Genomic DNA, 8,033 nt, shown 5'->3' on the forward strand with positions numbered 1-8,033 from the left:
ATGGCGTCCCCCGCGCTAGGCGGCAGTGCTGCACAGAGCCCGCTCCCACCAGCACCGCCCAGCGCAGGACAGCGTCCCCATCCGGCACCGGCGCTCCAGTCCAGGAAGCCGGAGCAGTGCAGGCCTTGCCTGTGGCAGGGGGCCCCAGCCAGGCTGAGGCCCACCTGGTCAGCGCCAGACCACTCAGTGCTACAGGGAGAACCGTTCATTTGATATGCATGGGAGGGCAAAACAGTTCCTGGGAAGCTGAATGACAAGAGGTGTTTATTTTGGTGCGAAGTGTCCGTGCAGGGTTTTTTCCTATGAGCTTCTTGAAGAGCCCTCGTACTTACTATAATGATAACTAAATCCAGAGCCGGGGTTAAGGCTGTGGTTAAGATACCCAGATCCCACACTGTGGAGTTCGCTGCCCGACTTTGGCTCCCAGTTCCTGCTCACGGGGACCCTTGGAAGGCAGCAGTGATGACTCAAGTATCTGGGTCCCTGCCACCGTGTGAGAGACCTGGCCTGAGCTCCCGGTTCTTGGTTTCAGACCCAGAGTGAACCAGCAGGTTAGAGCAATGTCTGTGCCTCTTCCAACAAGTCTAAGAATAGAACTCAAGGGGCCTGTGCTGTGCCCCAGTAGATTAAGCCGCCACCTGCTGCCGGCATCCCATATGGGTGCTGGTTCGAGTCCCGGCTGCTCCACTTCCGATCCAGCTCCTTGCTAATGGCCTGGGAAAGCAGTAGAAGATGGTCCAGATGCTTGGGACCCTGCACCCGTGTGGGAGACCCAGAAGAAGCTCCTGGATCCTGGTTTTGGATCAGCCCAGCTCCGACTCTTGCAGCCATTTGGGGAGTGAACAGTGGATAGAAGACCTCTCTCTCTGTCTCTCCCTCTCTGTCTGTAACTCTACCTCAAAGTAAATAAATAAATCTTAAAAAAAAAAAAGACTAGAACTTGAACCATCACACCTGGGATTGCAAGAAGACTACATTTTAAAAGTGACTTTGAATAAAACTGGTTGAAATAAAGTATTAAAGAAATACTTAACATATGGTACTTGCTTTTGATTTTTTTAAGTGGAAGCCTGTCCTGAATGACAACGGTGACAGCAAAGCCTTTTATAACTTGCTCTGTGTGTGCCAAGCACCTTGTGTGTATTAAATCACATATTCTCATGATAGCGCCGTGAGGCTGGCGCTCGCTGCCTCATTCTACACAGGGGGCCCAGGCTAAGGGTGGAGGCCGACATCCAAGTGTCAGGCAGCAGCGCAGGCACTCCCGCAGGCAGCTGGGGCCCAGCTGTGCCAGGGAGACACACCTGCTAGGGTGGGGCGGGGGTCCGTGTGCCCTCTCCACCTCCCCTGCAGAACTACAGGAGACCCCGTTTCACAGCAGTGTTGCTGTAACCTCAGCAGCAGCTCCAGGAGTCAATGTCCTCACGGGTGATGGGTGCACAGAACCATTCACTCCAGGGCGGGCGGGGGTGGGTGAGGACAGATCCTGGCTCAGCCCCCTTTCATGCTGGCCTTCCTGCCTGCCTGCTAAACTCTCCCAGGTGATGCTGGCTGGGTTTGGAGGCTTCACCGGAGAGGTTATCTGTTCATCAGAAAGTGCATGAGGAGAGGGAGGGAGAGACGCTCTGAGTTCAGTACCAGCGCAGATGGGAAGAGGACAGCAGAGCCTATGAGATCCCAGGAATAAAACGAGTTTGCTTCTGGCTTTCCACACGATGGTTAAAAATCTTCCAGCATAGCTCCTGTTCAGCATACTGCTTAAGAGAATGCCCTTCGCAATCTCAGGTTCACCTTTCATTAGCCAGGTGGCCTTGCCCAAGTTGGTTAACCTCTCCAGGCCTCAGTTTCCCCATCTGTAAGGTGGGAATAATAGCGCCTGGTGTTGTGGTGTAGCAGGTTAAGCCACTGCTTGCGATGACAGCATCCCATATAGGAACACCCATTTGAATTCCAGCTGCTTTGCTTCTCATCTGCCTCCTTGCTGATGTGCCTGGGAAAGCAGCAGAAGATGGCCGAAGTACTTGCGCCCCTGCACCCACACAGGAAACTTGGATGGAGTTCCTGGCTCCTGGTTTCAGCCTGGCTCAGCCCTGGCCATTTGAGATGCGAACTATTGGGTAGAGGATCTCTCTCTCTCTCTCTCTCTCTCTCTCTCTCTGCCTTTCAAATAAACAATTTTTTTAAGTGGGAAAAATAGAAGTGTGTCTCTCATAGGTTGAATGTGGTAGCCTTAGCACATTGTAGGTGAGGCGCTGAGTGCTGGTCACTTAGCAGGTAGCACTCATCACCACCCCAGGGTGGGAGAAGGCTCACCACCTCTTTCAGGACACAGCCCCGGCTCAGATCTGAGGCAGGCTGACCTCCCACAGCACAGCATCCGTGTAGAGTCTTCTTTGGACGTGGTCACTGCTCCATGGTGCTCTGTTCTGCAGGTGTATGTGGGCATGGATATTGGTTTAGTGGACATTTAAGCCAAAGGTAAGAAGCCAAAGGGGCCAGAAAAGGGTTCCAAAGTTGAGTTCATGATCCTCCGCCAACGCCTGCTCCTCCTCCAGTGTGTTCTGCCTCAACCAATGACACCTCTAAGTGTTGGCGTGGTCAGGAAAGCAACTCCTCTCTTTCATTCCCAGATCAGACATGGACCCGGTTATGTGTTTCCCAGGCTGCAGGGCTCTCCCCTGGGGGCACAGCAGGTCCCACTCAGCTCACTGTGTGGCCCTGTCTGTGGCAGGCGGGCATGGCTTGGAAACCCCTTGAGACTCCAAGCCACACCAGCCCACTTCCTCCTCCCTAACGCACCAATCATATTCCTCCTACAAGGGCGCAAGGGGACTGAGCATGTGGGTGTCGCTCCAATGGGAATCCCTCCACTGGGAAACATGAGGCGGAGAACGAGGGTTCCTCCAACACCATCCGCCTGGTTGCACAAGTCTCCCCCTGAACCCCCATCTTCTGCTCATCACCAGTCCTGTGGCTGCCACTTCCTAAATGCATCTTGAATCTGCTCTCTGCTCCCTTACACAGCTTCTGTTGTTGGTGTGAGGTGCTATGTGTTCTCTCTCCTGTCTGTTGCTGGTATGAAATGCTATACATTCTCTCTCCTGTCTGTTGCTGGTGTGAGGTGCTATGCATTCTCTCTCCTGTCTGTTGCTGGTGTGAGGTCTATGCATTCTCTCTCCTGTCTGTTGTTGGTGTGAGGTGCTATGCGTTCTCTCTGGCCTGCACTCCTCGCAGGCCCACTGTCCCCATCCATTCTCCATCGACAGACACCAGCTCTGTCTCGCTTTGTAACTCTTCTTGCTACTTTTTGGTAGAAACTAAAATCCATGATGTGGGCCCCATGCCCTGCTCAGCCAGCCCATGCCTCCTCCCCAGCCTTGGGCCCTGCGACTCTCCCTGTCACTCACAGTAGGGGCTCCACCCACCTGCTGTCTTTGATTTCTAAGAGGAGACAAGCTCATCCTGCCTCAGAATCTGCATGTGTTCCCTTTGCGAGAATGCCTTTCTCTTTTCTGCCTTCCTTCCTCTCTCCTCCCCTGCCTTCCTCCAGCTAATTATTTTATTTATTTATTTATTTATTTTGACAGGCAGAGTGGACAGTGAGAGAGAGAGAGACAGAGAGAAAGGTCTTCCTTTGCCGTTGGTTCACCCTCCAATGGCCGCTGTGGCTGGAGCTCCGTGCTGATCCAAAAGCAGGAGCCAGGTACCCATCCTGGTCTCCCATGGGGTGCAGGGAGAGCACTTGGGCCATCCTCCGCTGCACTCCCTGGCCACAGCAGAGAGCTGGCCTGGAAGAGGGGCAACCGGGACAGAATCCGGCGCCCCGACCGGGACTAGAACCTGGTGTGCTGGCGCCGCAAGGCGGAGGATTAGTCTAGTGAGCCGCGGCGCCGGCCCCTCCAGCTAATTCTTACTCGCCTCTCACATCCTGACTCAACTGTCAAAGCCTGCAGACCAGGTGAGGGCCCCTGCTGAAGCGGCCACGGTTTTTATGAACTTTCGCCTTCGCACTGCTTCTCGCCGTCGCCGTCAGGATGAGGTATTTGAGGATTCCCTGACTGGCGGCTGTGCCTCACGCTGTGCTCTGAGCTCCATGAAATCAGGGCCTCGCTGTGTCCTGTCGCTCTGCCCCTGGTGCAGTAACTGGCACATAGTAGCTGCCTGGCAGACGCTTGGTTGAGTCGGGGAGAGGAATGGCTGGAGAGAAAGATGCATCGCAGTGGCTGGTTCTGGAGATCGCGGCCTCCTTTCTGGGACAGTGGGGCGGTGGGAAGGCCCCGGGGTAGGCTGTTCGTGTGGGCTGGGGAGCAGCGCAGGGGCACACAGGCCAGTCTGGGATCAGAGGCCAGAAGCCAGCAGCTCCATGGGCCGTGTGTGGAAGGCATGATTGCGGCTCCTGAGGGGTAAGTGGGTGGGACAAAGGATGCGATTCCTGGTAGAACTCTTCTCAGGTGGGATCTGGAAGGGCTTGAACAGGGAGACACAGACACTGGCCCCGGCCGTGCAAAAATACCTCCCTGGGGTGGACACTCCTCCAGGCTGCTGCAGCCACACGTGAATGGACACTGGTCATCCTGTGGGGTGCACGGCACCCAACTCCCCTCTTTAGTCCTGGGGAGTCCTCCCAGGAGGCAGCCAGACTCATCCCTACCCATTTTCCAAGCCTGGTTCTCTGGCCCTCCCGGCGAGTGTCAATGCCACACATTATCCGTGAAGAAACTCCCTTTGTGCTTAAACCAGCCAGCAGTCCTTTTCCTGGCTTGTAGCCAAGAACCACGGCTGGTTTAGTCTGGGGCCAGCAAGGCAGTGAGGTCTGACCGCTCCCTGTCGCCAAGCACGTGAGAGTCGAGGGTGTGATTCCAAGCACACAGACGCCCCTGGAGTGGACGGGTCCCCTGTGCAGCTGGAAGACGGGGGTCCTCAGAGACAGCCAGGACAGGGGCCGCTGTGAACCAGGCAGGGGAGGAGAGTCCCGAAGTCTACAGGTGAAGGCCACTCCAGAGTAAGTGTTTGACGGTTGAGATGGGTCCCTGGAAGTCACCTGCTGCACCCCAGCCCAGAGCCTAGGAAGCGTTCATCCCACTGAAGCCCTGCTGGTGGGAGGCTCCCGGGAGGGCGAAACCTGCTCCTATGGGCCTCCCTGTGCTTGCTGTGCCCCAAGATGTGTTTCCAGCTCTCTGACCCTGAGTCCACTATAAAGATGACAGCGGGGGAGGAAGTCACAGACAAGTCAGAGTGCACTCGCCACACTTCCTGCTCAGGCAGCCCGGCACATGCCCTAGACGTCGGCGGCCTCCCAATAGCCCAGGGAACCGCCAAACGGGGTGGGTTCCCACGGACATCCCCAGCTGCACAGCCTGTCCACTCAGCTGGGGTGACGCCCAGCCTCTGGTTTGCAGACTTAGGTCATCCTAATAGGAGGTTCGGGAACAGTGATTTCCCTCTGTCTTCCCATCCTGCAGAAGAAACGAAGGAGCCGGCGTCGTGGCGCAGTGAGTTAAGCCAGCTGCTCCACGTGTGATCCGGCTCCCTGCTAATGCGCCTGGGAGAGCATTGGAAGATGGCCCAAGTGCTTGGGCCCTGCACCCTCACAGGAGACCTGGAAGAAGCTCCTGGCTTGGGCCCAACCCAGCCCCGGCTGTTGCAGCCATTAGGGGAGTGAAGCAGCAGTGGAAGATTGATGCCCCTCCCCTCCTTCCCAGTTTCTCCCTCTATCTGTGTAACTCTTTCAAATAAGCAAAATGAATCTTTAAAAAAGAAGAAAAAGAAGAGACCCAAAAGGACCGTCCTCCTGATGAAGACGTCCCAGAGCGTCAGCTGCCCAGCCCAGGCTCCCTGACGCCCACTCTCCCGGTTGGCTGAGGCCAGGATGGGGCCTGAGCATCTTTCCTGTGTCAGCTGTGTGATTTCTGTGCCGTGCCAGGACTCTTCCTTTTCTGGTCCAGAGGGGCAGCTTATCATGGGCAAATGCTGGAATCGAGGATGGATGCCCTGCTCCTGTCCAGGGCAAAGCCAGGTTCCAGTTCTGGGCCTCCCTGTGGGATGCCGTAACCTTGGACAGGTCACTCCCCTCCCTCAGTGTCAGCGTTGCCCGTTTTATAAAACAGGAACACATCTGCTACCTGCCATTGCCTCTGGCCTCTGGCGTGAGCGTGCTTTGTAAGCTCCCAGTGCTGCCGGAGCAGCAGGGAGTCCAGACGCTGCAGGTGCAGCTGGAATACTGATTGTCATTCAGGGTGTCCCTCGAGGACAAGCCAAGCCCATCTCAGAGACAGCAGGGGAGGCTAAGAAGCTGCCAGATGTGTCAGGGAGATTCTCTGAGCCACACAGCCTTCTCTTTCAGGCTCCTGTGTCAGGGCAGGTGCCGTGGTCAAGGACCCGTCTCATTCCAGACGTGTGGAGGGGCATGGGAGAGAACAATGGGCGAGGGATTGGGCATTCCTGGAGCAGGGCCCTCCTGCCTCTGGCCTGGTAGTTCCAGAACTTTCTGTCCATCCCAGGAGCCCTAGGGATTGTTCAGAGGACCCCAGAGAACCAAGGGAAGTGACCCCCACCCTTTCATGCCTGTGTAGGCTGTTAGAGCACGCTCCAGCGGGTGGGCTGGCTCAGTCACCCTGTTCCACATTCACCCTGGTGCTATCAGGATGCTGGGACTCTCACACCATCCTACCAAGAACTTGCTTGGTCATCAGCCTCAAGTCCATCTCTGGGCCTGCTTTCTCATCCGGAAAGTGGGGGAGAGAATTCCTGAGCCTCCTCCATTCCAGGTTTGCCGTGTCCACGAGAGTGGAGAGTTGGTGCGCTTCGTTCCCCTTGGAGAGGGCAGGACAGGAGAAGGTTACAGAAGCGGCCAGGAGGCACGCGAGCCCCGTGGAACCGATCACTTCCTGGCAACTCTGAGAGTCGAAGATCCACGACACCGGTGATGAAGCCCCAGGAAAGCTTTCACCCCGAGTCCTAAGCAGACAAACTCCTTGGCCTGGTCGTGAAGCTCACTGGGCCGGTGGTGTTCAAACTTCTAAAATTCATTTAGGGGCTGGCTCTGTGGCACAGTAGGTTAATCCTCTGTCTGTGGCGCTGGCATCCCATATGAGCACCAGTTCAAGTCCTGGCTGCTCCTCTTCCAATCCAGCTCTCTGCTATGGCCTGGGAAAGCAGTGGAAGATGGCCCAAGTCCTTGGGACCCTGTACCGCATGAGAGACCCGGAAGAAGCTCCTGGCTCCTGGCTTCGGATTGGCACAGCTCTGGCCATTGCGGCCATTTGGGGAGTGAACCAGCAGACGGAAGACCTCTCTCTCTGTCTCTCCCTCTCACTGTGTGTAACTCTACCTCTCAAACAAATAAATCTTTAAAAAATAATAAAATACATTTAGCCACACCCTTTTGTCACCAAGACTCAGAGCAAAGCCCTTGCCACACAGTGCAGGAGCACCCAGGAAGCACCGCTGGTTTATTGTACAGAAGGGAAATGAAGCTGAAAGAGACACAGAACGTGACGAAGTCACACAAGAAGCAAACGAGAGAAATCACTTTAAATGCAGGCCCGCCCGGCATCTCCAGCGCAGACAGCATCAGAGGAAGAGGAATGGCCCTTAGCGGTGCTTATGCACCTGCAGATGGGGCTCACCGAGGGCTGGGCGGCAGGACGCAGGCGAGATTTGCCCACGCCATTGTAATAAAGAGCGCTCACGGGGGAAGCAGGGCACCTTGGTCTCCTTTGAGAAGGGCACAGATGTCGGGCAGGACGCTGAGCTCCTTGCTGCAATGAAGTGGCAGCAGTTCAGGCAAAATGGGCCCCACAGAGATGCCCTCCAGGCACTGGGCCTGCCCTTCCTGCACAGATGCCCAGGGTCTGCCAGAGGCCAACATGAGACGGACTCATCCGCACAGAGGGCCCACGTGTCCCCCACCCTCAGCCACAGGACACTTGCCCATGAGCCAGAGAGAGTGACTTTGATGGCAGTGAGGAGAGTCAGCCGCCCAAAGCCCTCCACTAGCGTCGGGTAGACACTTGCCCACAGGTGAGGAGAGG

The sequence above is a fragment of the Oryctolagus cuniculus genome, chromosome 4 (genome assembly GCF_051225735.1).
Source record: "Oryctolagus cuniculus isolate XC-2025 breed Fujian yellow rabbit chromosome 4, ASM5122573v1, whole genome shotgun sequence".
NCBI classification, from domain to species: Eukaryota; Metazoa; Chordata; class Mammalia; order Lagomorpha; family Leporidae; genus Oryctolagus; species Oryctolagus cuniculus.